The 11,158-nt window shown below is 42.3% G+C and overlaps 1 protein-coding gene across 3 annotated transcripts in view; it reads right to left on the bottom strand.

Annotated features, from left to right (window-relative positions):
- AP3M1 (adaptor related protein complex 3 mu 1 subunit) overlaps positions 1 to 9,168 on the bottom strand; it is a 27,001-nt gene extending 17,833 nt beyond the window's left edge. For 2 of the 3 annotated variants that reach the window (XM_021718012.1, XM_021718014.1), the window contains exon 1: positions 8,862 to 9,168. The gene's annotated coding sequence lies outside the window, so the exon portion shown is untranslated. Of the gene's footprint in view, positions 1 to 8,411; positions 8,586 to 8,622 lie in introns of all 3 variants that reach the window. The other variant, XM_021718013.1, reaches the window with a different exon arrangement.
- Between the last annotated feature and the right edge of the window lie 1,990 nt (positions 9,169 to 11,158).

Here is an 11,158-nt window from a genome sequence, read left to right as displayed (position 1 = left end):
CCACGGGCTCAGGCAATCCACTCACCTCAGCCTCCCAAAGGCGCAGGATTACAGGCTGAGCCACCGAGCCCAGCTATTTTTATTTATTTTTTAAAGACAATGTCTCATTATGTTCCCCAAGCAGGGCTTGAACTCCTGGGCTCAACTGGTCCTCTCGCCTCAGCATCCCAAAGTAGCTGGGAGTATAGCATCCATAAGCATTTATTCTGAGTTTATAAAAATGTTCTGAAATTAGAAATGATGGTTGCATACCTTTGTGACTATACTGAAAACTACAAGTTTGTACACTTTAAAATGATGAGTTTTGTGGAATGTGAATTATATCTCAATTTTTAAAAAGATATCTGTTTTTTTGAGTCAGAGTCTTGCTCTGTCACCCAGGCTAGAGTGTAGCGGCATAATGGCCACTCATCACACTCTTGGCCTCCAGGTTTCAGGCAATCCTTACGCCTCAGCCTCCTGAGTAGCTGGGACTACAGGCATGCCCCACCATGCCCTAATTTTTAAATTTTTTCTATTTTTTGCAAAGACAAGCTCTTACTACTTTGTCTAAGCTGGTTTTGAACTCCTGGACTCAAGCAATCCTCTCACTTCAGCCTCTCAAAGTACTGGGATTACAGGTGTGAGCCACCGCGCCCAGCCTAAAAATGTATTCTTAATACCTTATGACTAGTTTGCACTCCCACCAACAGTGTAGAAGTGTTCCGGGAGCGGCCACTGCACTCCAGTCTGGGCGACAGAGTGAGACTCCAACTCAAAAAAAAAAAAAAAAAAAGAAACATGATATTGAAACGAAGCTAGATGAATCATATAATTCCACTTATATGATGTTCTAGAATAGACATAAGTAATCTATGATATGAGAAATCAAATGGTTTCCTTTATGAAGGAGAGTGAAGGTAGAACTAAGAGGGACATGGAGACGGTCTCAGGTGCTGGTAATGTTTTATTTCTTGATCTGGATGATGTTTACAAGCTGTGCTCATTTTGTGATTAAATCACTGGGCTTTATTATGATTTACATATTTTTTCTGAGTGTTATTTATGCTTCAAACAAGTTTATTGTTCCTGCAATATGGGGACAGTGGAAGAATGTCTAATTACCTTAACTTGTTCTTATCTTAAATGAATAAGCATCATTATCAGGTGTTTAGTCTAGTGGCCCAATCACTCAAAGTTAACAGTACTGTGTGATAAATGCAGCCTAAGGAGAATGAATTTAAAACCTATGAATATAGTTTCTATGCATGAAGATAAATTCCAAAGAGGAAAGATTTTCTAGAATTGATTCATTCAATTCTGTTGACAGAGAAAACAATGACATCAACCTGACCAATTCTTTTCAGAAGTTACTTATTTTATGAAAGCAGTTGATATTTATTTCATTATTTATTTATTTATTTTTGAGTTGGAGTCTCACTCTGTCGCTCAGGCTGGAGTGCAGTGGCATACTCACGGCCACCGCAGCCTTGACTTGCTGGACTCAGGTGATTCTTCCACCTCAGCCTTCTAAGTAGCTGGAACCACAGGCATGTGCTACTATGCCTGGCTGATTTTTTGATTTATTGTAGAGACGAAGTTTCGTCATGTGGCTCAGGTTGCTCTCAAACCCCTGAGCTGAGGTAATCCTCTTGCCTCCACCTCCCAAAGTGCTAGGATTACAGGCGTGAGTCACTGTGTCTGGCTGCAGCTGACATTTAAAGAGTATGTATTAGCAATTAGTATAGTAATAAAGTATGAGCACTGTTAATAGTTTAGGGTTTCTGTTTAGAAGAAACAAAAAAATTTATTTGTTCAAAGTCATCACTATTTAGCAATCAACCTGAGTTGTTAGCAATAAACTCTGACACCTCAGGGTTAAAACCTGCCATATTTTTTTGTTTTACCTAGTCTTTGCTTGGTAGAATTGCATTTCTGTCTGGATATTAACACGGTAAGTGCTGCTGGAATACTCATACTTGTTATATAGAACCTGCTAACTTTGTAACTTCAGCCGATCATCTTTTCCTTTAAAAAATAAATCAGAGCCGGGCTCGGTGGCTCAACCTGTAATCCCGCGCCTTTGGGAGGCTGAGGTGAGTGGATTGCCTGAGCCTGTGGGTTCGAGACCCGCCTGGTCAGGCGAGACCTCATCTCTACAATAAACCAAAAATTAGCCGGGCGTGGTAGCGCGTGCCTGTAATTCTGGCTTCTCGAAAGGCTGAGGCGGAAGGATCGACGGAGCCCAGCAGGTCGAGGCTGCGGTGGCCGGGAGCGGCCACTGCACTCCAGTCTGGGCGACAGACTGAGACTCCAACTCAAAATCAATCAATCAATCAATCAGAAAGGTGCAACTAAATTTTTGTTATTATACCTTTTTCTTGCAATAAAATCAGCATCTGAAATATAACATACATCTTCAAATGGAGCACTGTAATTAACTTAGAGACCAAGATCTGAGCACTTCGGGTGAGTCAGGTATGGAATACGGCATTTTTTGCAAAAAATGAATATTTCAGCTCCATTCATATAGTGTTTTATTTACTGGCATTAATGAATTAATAATATCTAAAATATATTGAGGCCGGGCATGGTGGCTCAAACCTATAATCGCAGCACTTTAGGAAGCCGAGGTGAGAGGATTGCCTGGGCCCAGGGGTTCGAGACCAGCCTGGGAAACTTGGTGAGACCTCATCTCTACAACACATCAAAAAATTAGCCAGGCATGGTCACGTGTCGCCTGTAGTTCCAGCTACTTGGAAGTCTAAGGTGGAAGGATCACCAGAGCCCTGCAGGTCGAAGTTGCAGTGGCTGTGAGCCACTGCACTCCAGCCTGAGCGTCAGAGTAAGACTCCGACTCAAAAAACAAAAAAAATCGACCTGGGATCGGTGGCTCAGCCTGTAATCCCAGCGCTTTGGGAGGCTGAGCTGAGTGGATTGCCTGAGCCCGGGGGTTCGAGACCCACCTGGGCAACTTGGCGAGACCTCATCTCTACAATAAATAAAAAAATTAGCCAGGCGTGGTATCATGTGCCTGTAGTTCCGGTTACTTGGAAGGCTAAGGCGGAAGGATCGCCGGAGCCCAGCAGGTTGAGGCTGCGGTGGCCAGGAGCGGCCTTGGCACTCCAGTCTGGGCAACAGAGTGAGACTCCAACTCAAAAAAAAAAAAAATTGAGTACTTACTGTGAGCCAGACACTGTGCTAGGCGCTTTACTTATACTATCTCATTTTATCTTTGCAATGCTGTGCTATCAATACTGCTCTTATCCTCATTTTATAGATAATAAAGTCTCAGAACAGTTGTCAATTACCTAGGATCACAAAGTAAGTGTCAGAGCTAGGAGTCAAACCTAGACCCAGTTGAATCCTAAGCTCTTGCTCTTACCTGACTCTTAGAGACTAATTATTAGGAACATTTTTTTTTTTTTTGAGTTGGAGTCTCACTCTGTAACCCAGGCTGGAGTGCAGTGGCCACCGCAGCCTCAACCAGCTGGATTCAGGCGATTCTTCTGCTTCAGCCTTCCAAGTAGCTGGAATTATAGGGATGTGCCACCATATCCAGCTAATTTTTTGATTTATTGTAGAGATGAGGTCTCGCCAAGTTGCCCAGGCTGGTCTTGAACCAGGGAGCTCAGGCAATCCTCTCACCTTGGCCTCCCAAATTGCTGGGATTATAGGTGTGAGCCATTGCACCTGCCATTAGGAACAATTTGTAATGCAGTACTGTCCAACAGGGTTTTCTGCAATGACAGAAATGTTCTTTATCTGTGCTGTCCAATATGGTAGCCACTAGACACATGTGGCTATCAAGCACTTGAAATGTGGCTGATACATCTGAGGTACTGAAGTTTTACTTTTAATTAATTTAAACTTAAATAGCCATATGTGGTTCATAATTACCATATTCAACAGTGCAGTGAATGTGCTGCTTTAGCTTATGATTTAAGCGGAAGAGTTGAAAGATATGTTTCTTGTTTAGTTAGAAGTCAAAAACAGTACTAGGTTTTATGCTGAGACAGTTTAATGAATCATTCAGAGTAGGAGTTATATTTTAAAAGAACTGGTATCCAAATATCTGATATTTAGATTATCTATAATCATTCATCCTGTAGAATGCACAGTTCAAAGGATCTATGGTTCTCCACTGCCACAATAAACCCTAAAAGAGCTGTCTATGAAACAAGAGACTTTGTAGTTTCCTTATTTTATGGCCAAATCTCTATCCTCTTAAGCTGGTGAAAAATTCTTTCCAGGAAAGTTTCCACTAAAGTTGTTTTTATTGGCAGTAGTGCAGTTCTTAGGATACAGTAAGTTAAACCAGCCTGCTAGATTTATTGTTGTTATCCTTGTGCTGAGATGAAAGCATAACACTTGTAGTTCTAAACAGTACTCAGCTTTAAAACCCATCTTAACCTTCTATAAAAGGAAAAGAAAACTTATTTCTTCTATCTATATTATGACCAACAGCCTAATGCATATAACAAATAATACCACACACTGCAGTATAAATTAGCCTGTTTTTTTAGCTATTTATCATCCTTTTATTAACTGCAATTACTTCTTTTAGTATTTTAATAAACTTTATGGAAAAGCTACACACTCAATACCACCGCAACCATTTCTTTGTTCCTAGTGACTTTTGAGCCATAAAACAGAAATCTCCCAATTTATTTTAAAGTCACTAGAGAAACTGTGTTCAAAGGCAGTCCCATCAGAACACTGACTGCAGCTTAAATGCTTAATCAATCCTTTTTACTGAACACCGTATACTTATCCTGGATAACTCACAAACAATGCAATTACAATAATCAAAATACCCTTGGAAGATAATGTCTAAAAAAGAAAATGTTTTCCTTCTATAACAGAATGGAGGTAATAGAAGGGCCTATATTAAAGGTGACAGAATAAGATCAGAAAATAATCTAGCTCTTCTGAGTCTCAATCAATATCTCGGTCATTTATTTATTCAACAAATAGTTTTGAATACATTTTATATATATGGGGATAGAAGGATGAACAAAATAGAGTTCCTATGCTCACAGCATTTAGAGAAAGCAAGCAACTTAACACAATAATATGTAAATCCTATCATGGTAGAGGAAATACAGTGCACTATAGGAATTAACAGGGTTTGGAGGCAAAGAAATCTGGTACAAAGTTAGTAACTTTGGAAAGTGGAGGGAAGTGGTGAGATGGGACTGGAGAAGAAGGTAAGCAGAGATTGGTTTATGGGCAATGCTAGACTTCTTAAGAAGTTTGAACTTTATTCCCAGTGCAGTGTAAAGTCATTTAAAATGTTTCCTTTTTTCAGGGAAATCATGCAATCCAACTTATATTTTTAGAAAGAGTATACTAAGTACACTGTGGAAATTGGATAACAGTGAAATGAATACTGTGATGCTAGTTGAGAGATGAGTGGTGATGGTCTGAACTATAGAGTCTTGACATCAAGGATGGAGTAAAGTGAAAAGAGAAATATTATGGCTGGGAACAGTGGCTCATGCCTATAATGCCAGCACTTTGGGAGGCTGAGGTGAACCCATGGGTTCGAGACCAGTCTGGGCAACTTGGTGAGATCTCATCTCAAAAAAAATTAGCCGTGTGTGGTTGCGTGTACCTGTAGTTCCAGCTACTTGGAAGGCTGAGGTGGAAGGATCACCTGAGCCCAGCAGGTCGAGGCTGTGGTGGTTGTGAGCATGGCCACTGCCCTCCACCCTGGGCGACAGAGTGAGACTCCAACTCACCAAAAAAGAAAAGAGAAATATTTAGGTTTTGGGAAAAAAAATTTAGGTTGGGAGGAGGTGTGGAGATGAGAAGGAAGATGAGACATTTAGTCCTGCCCCCTATGTAATTTGACCCAATTCTGGATATGTAACCCAGATAAATATATTGGAGCAACTATCATATATACACCTTGGTGCCAGAGAAGCCAGGTTGAAGACTGTTAAAGATTTGTAAGTAATCAGGATTTTTTGTTAATTGTAACCTTAAGGAGAACTGAAACAAATAATGTAAGAAGAGAGCTTATAGAAGGAACTGCAACATTTCAGTAGCAGGTAGGTCAAGAAAATGAACCTAAAAAAGAATGAGATGTGCTGAAAAGGCATAAGAAAAAAAGAGGGAGTATATATATATATATTTTTAGTAACTAGAGCATATTAATGTATTTCCAGAAGAATGGAGGGTAAATACTATTAAATGGCAGACATCAAGCTACAAGAATTGAAAATGCATATTGATTAATATGTTTCTCAACTTTTTTTTTTTTTTTAATTTATTTTAGAGTTGTAGGGTACAAGTGAGGGTTTGCTACAAAAGTAGGCAGCACGCAGGTGAAGTTTGGGCTTCTAGTTGGCCCTCTTTCCCCTCTGTGTTGCTATGTGCAGCTTTCTTTTTCTTACGGCCTGCAAAGGAGCCTTTTTAGACTCTACTCTCTAACCCCCCTGCCAATCAAACCTCTGCACCACAAAATTAAATTTTTTTTTCAATTGTAAATGGGCAAATTATAGTTTTATATATTTAGGGGTACAAAATGATATAATGATTTATGAATAAAATGTGGAATAATTAAATCAAGTTAATTAATATCTTTATACAATTTTAATGTCACAGAATATTGTCTGTTTATGTACTATAGTATATCTATGCTTTATAAATAAAAATAGTATGATTTTTTTCCCCTTACAAGAAGCAGTTTATGTCTGCCTTGAGAATGCATGATTTAACACATAGAGGACATTGGTGATCTTGGTAAGAGTAGTTTTAGTGGAGCTCAGTGGAATGCTGGAAATAAGATATTGCAGTGAGCTGCGAGAGAAAGAGCAATAGGTGTGAAAAAAAAAGACAGCCGGGTTCGGTGGCTCAGCCTGTAATCCCGCGCCTTTGAGAGGCTGAGGTGAGTGGATTGCCTGAGCCCGCGGGTTCGAGACCCGCCTGGGCAACTTGGCGAGACCTCATCTCTACAATAAATAAAAAAATGAGCTGGGCATGGTAGCGAGCGCCTGTAGTTCCAGCTACTTGGAAGGCTGAGGCGGAAGGATCGCCGGAGCCCAGCAAGTCGAGGCTGCGGTGGCTGGGAGCGGCCACTACACTCCAGTCTGGGTGACAGAGTGAAACTCCAACTCAAAAAAAAAAAAAAAAAGAAAAAGAAAAAGAAAAGACAGTAGATTCAAGAAGTCTAGCTGTGAAGGTGATGAAAAAAACAGGAAAATAAATGGAGTAGTGTATAATGTGAAGGAAGAATATATTCAAATGCTGAAGGGAAGACATGAATAGACAGGGAAAAGCTGATGTAGGAGAGAAGGAATAACTGAAAGAAAGAAGACCCTGAGAAAGTAAGTGAGGATGATACTGAGAGACTAGGTGAAAGAATTTTCCTTCTCTTAGGAGAAGGAACACTTTTTTCCTCTTCAAATACAAGGGAGGAAGGTTGGTATATTTGGCTGCAGGAAGATGATGTTCCTATTCTCTGTGTAATGCAAGAGAGGTCATCTGTAGAGGGACAGAGAATTCTTCTTTACAAATACCATGTGCTATTCATGAATTGAGACATTATAGAACTATTTAAAAATATCTAGTCTGCAAGGAACAGTATACTATGTCAAATGTTTAGAAACAAAAATCATTAAGATTCAGTAAGAAAAACAAACTTTGTTGCAAAGAGAGCTTTCCTACTAAAGATATGAACGTTTCAGATAATTCTTCATTAACCTCCGTCATCTCACTTTTACTCCCGTCTCAACTGAAAGTGTCCCTCTTTCCAAAAATCAATCCTTTCACTTGTAATCTTGATCCCAATTCCTTTCCTTTTCTTCTGGGAAAACCTTTACTGAATCTTCACCGGTTACTTTCTTTCTGCTCCCTCCCAAGCAGATGCCTTGTATTCTTTAAAACAAACTTCCCCCCCCCAACTTGCCACTCTCAGTAATCTTACTTCATGCCCCAAATGAGAAGGATTAGTCCACACTTGCAGTCCTTCAGTCACTCACTCTATTAGTGCATTTTTCTCAAATGGCTCAATGACTTTACAATTCTCAAATCGACGACTTCTCTAAAGACTTCAACTTCTTCTGACCCTTGCAGCATTTTATATCATTGATAACCTTCCCCCAAACAAAACATATAACGCTTTTACATGAAACTTCATCTGTTTTGGTTCTTACCTTGAAAGTTTCCTTCCGGCTTAATTCTCAGGCTTTTAAAAAAATTTTTTAATAAATGTCTTTCTACCATCTCCATCTAAACCAGTTTCAAATTCGATAAAACCCAAACGCCACAAAATTCCTCCTATTATGTCAGGTCTCTTAATTTTATTGTGGCACTTTCTTAAGCATGCAGACTATAAGCTTCATGTTCAAGCAAATCCACCAAATCCAACCAGCCACATCGCTAATCACTTTTCCATACTCACTGCCAGTTTGGATCCCAGTCACCTCTCTTCTGAAGAACTGCAACACCTTCCTCACTGTATTCCCCACCCCAGGCTCTTCCAGGCGCCACCCTCTAACAGGACGTCCGCTCAGATGTCAAGGGTTTTGTCCTCCAAAGCGGAAGCCTGGGGCTGGGATTCTAGGCGTCAATACTCCAGCTCACTGGGGGAGACAAGGCTTTTTCCCGTGCCAGAGCACGGAAAGGGACCCCAACGAGTTTGGCCTCCTGGGCTCAGGAGCCTGAGAACACCGGCTTGCAGATGCACGGCTCCCTTCCGGCCTTGCTGACAAGAAAGCCCAAAGGCCAGGAGTGGGGTGGGAAGCGCGGCCCCGGCCCACACCACCAGAGACGCTTCTGGAACCCAGACTGGAGTCCGGAGCCCCAGCTCTTCAAGCTACTCCCCAGTTTTCTAGCTGTCCCCAATGCGCAGACCTCCCGCCTCCCACACTCACCCCGACACCTGTGCCAGTCAGTGATTCGGCGCGGGGTCCTCTCCCGACAGAAGCTGAGGCAGCGGAGAAGGCTGTGAGGACCCCGCAGTTGGAGTAGCCATTGCATTGCCTGATTAACAGCTACAAAGAAACTCGGTCTACAGTATTAGAAAGATGAAAAAAGCAAGAAGGCGTTAGATAAGAGAAAAGAGTCTCTTGAGGCCTAGGATCTAAATATTCTACATCATCCAGAATCTAGAAGAATGGTGTGTTTCCCATCATCTAGATTCAGGCACTCGTCTGCAGCCTAACTCAGTCTGGGGTCCCCTACGGCTGGGTAGGCGGGGCCAGGAAGGGGCGGGGCATTAGCTGTGGCAGCCGAGGGTAGAGCCAATGATTGTGGATGACAGAGGTACAGAATGAGCGGAGTCTGGAGGGGCGGGGTTTGGAGCAAAGAAGGCGGTGATGCGTGGAGGGGGCGGGGCCAGAGAGTAGTAGGCGGGGGTGAGCAGTTGAGTCTAATTGGGGCGGGAGCGTGAAGATGGCAGCAGCTGAGGAGGAGCCCAAGCCTAAAAAGCTGAAGGTGGAGGCGCCGCAGGCGCTGAGGTGAGCGCTGCCCGACGTGGGGAGGAGGGTGACTGCGCCTGCTGCAAGCCAGGGCTCACGTGGGGTTGCGCGGCCCCGGCGCCGGGTGGTGTCCCGCTACCCCCACGAGGCTAACACGCAGGACTTGCCACGCGGGGAGGTGCCCGCGTGGCCGCGACCTCTTGCCTGGCGCTCTCTCAGTCTGTGTGGCGGAGTCACCGCCTGCTCCGGTGCAGCGCCGGCTCCTGCAACCCTTGGCCAATCGGAGCGGCCGGCAGGGGGGCTGAGCCGACTGCCAGCGCCACGTGCTAGCTTGCCCTGGTTGGGCCGGGACGACCCCGGAGGATCGCGCCGGAGCTGGGTCCAAACGTTTTGTCACCTTCTCTTCCCTGGGGGATGGCGAGGAGGAGGCCCAGCGCATGCTTTACCCTGACACGAAGTCAGAATTCTTGGGGATTTTTCGGAAAGTGTCGCGTAAGGGCACCTTGACTTTCCTTTTCGATTTCGTTCTGAAATCCCGCACTTTAAGAACCCTCTACCAGGCACCCGGACCCCGCCTCCGAGGCTTTGCCAGGGGCAGCATTTGGCTGAATGGATAGGGATGGTTGATTTTTCTTTTTTTATTTGCACTTTTTGGCGGCAGCGGAGATAGTTCTGCCCATAACACCGGCCTCACTCGTGATTGATGTTGCAACTTAAAAAAAATCGTTTGTTAGAATTTTCCTTCCAAATAAGTATGAAGTGCAGCATGCAGTCTGATGATTAAAATGTTCGTTGGAAGGCAGTAGTTTTTCTATCTAAAAATAGACATATCAAACTGATTTAAAACTAATGAGACACTCCTGATTATGCAAGATAAAGCCCATTTCTTCCAACATCACTCTTCTTCACCTCCGAAAGAATGAATCATTCACAATTGAAAATAAAAGGTCACTTGGTGAGTGTGTTCACGCTGTTTTGAATGGAGGGTGACCAAATCCCTGCCAGTGCCTTTAATGTATTCCAGCTTCCCTCAAAGGGTTAGTGTGCCTACCTTATACCAAGAACAAAAACTTTTTAAAAAAACAACTCAGGATACTCTATTTTTATTTTGAGTTTTCAAATTATATGTAGAATAAAGCAGTGAGGGCTTTTGAATCAGACTACCTGAGTTCAAGGCATGCGCTTTCCTTACTCAGCCCATTATTAGAGTATTTCCTTAAAAGGTACCTCCTTCACCTTGCTTCCTCCTTAAAATTGGATAGGTGTAACTTTTCCCTACTATCCTACTAGACATACAACCCTTAGATTTTTCCTTAATAAAAATAATTATATATAATACTGATCCATTCTTAAAGTGCTTTCCTGTTTATTGTCTTTGGACAACTCTATGATTGAAGAAGGCAAGACTTACTCTTATTTTACAGATGAGGATATTGATGAACATGAAACAGTTAAGGAACAGAAATATGAACCCAGAGCATCTGAGTGCAAGCTTATTTGACTCTACTGTGCCTACTTTTACACAGCTACCCAAGATACGCTTCTCTCTGTTTATGCCTCCTTAAAAATAATGATAAATAATGATGTTTAATACTTAAATATGCATGTGTCACTCACTGTTTCAGCACCTTACATATTTTAACTCACTTGATTCCCTGACAATCCTTTAAGGTAGCTACTATAATTGTCTTCATTTTATTGACAAGAAAACAGGCACAGAGATAAATATTTGATATGTAATATTTGAAATG

Source organism: Carlito syrichta, unplaced genomic scaffold (assembly GCF_000164805.1).
Source record: "Carlito syrichta isolate Samal-C Ts95f unplaced genomic scaffold, Tarsius_syrichta-2.0.1 Scaffold311707, whole genome shotgun sequence".
NCBI classification, from domain to species: domain Eukaryota; kingdom Metazoa; phylum Chordata; class Mammalia; order Primates; family Tarsiidae; genus Carlito; species Carlito syrichta.
This window is presented reverse-complemented; position numbering and strand designations above follow the sequence as displayed.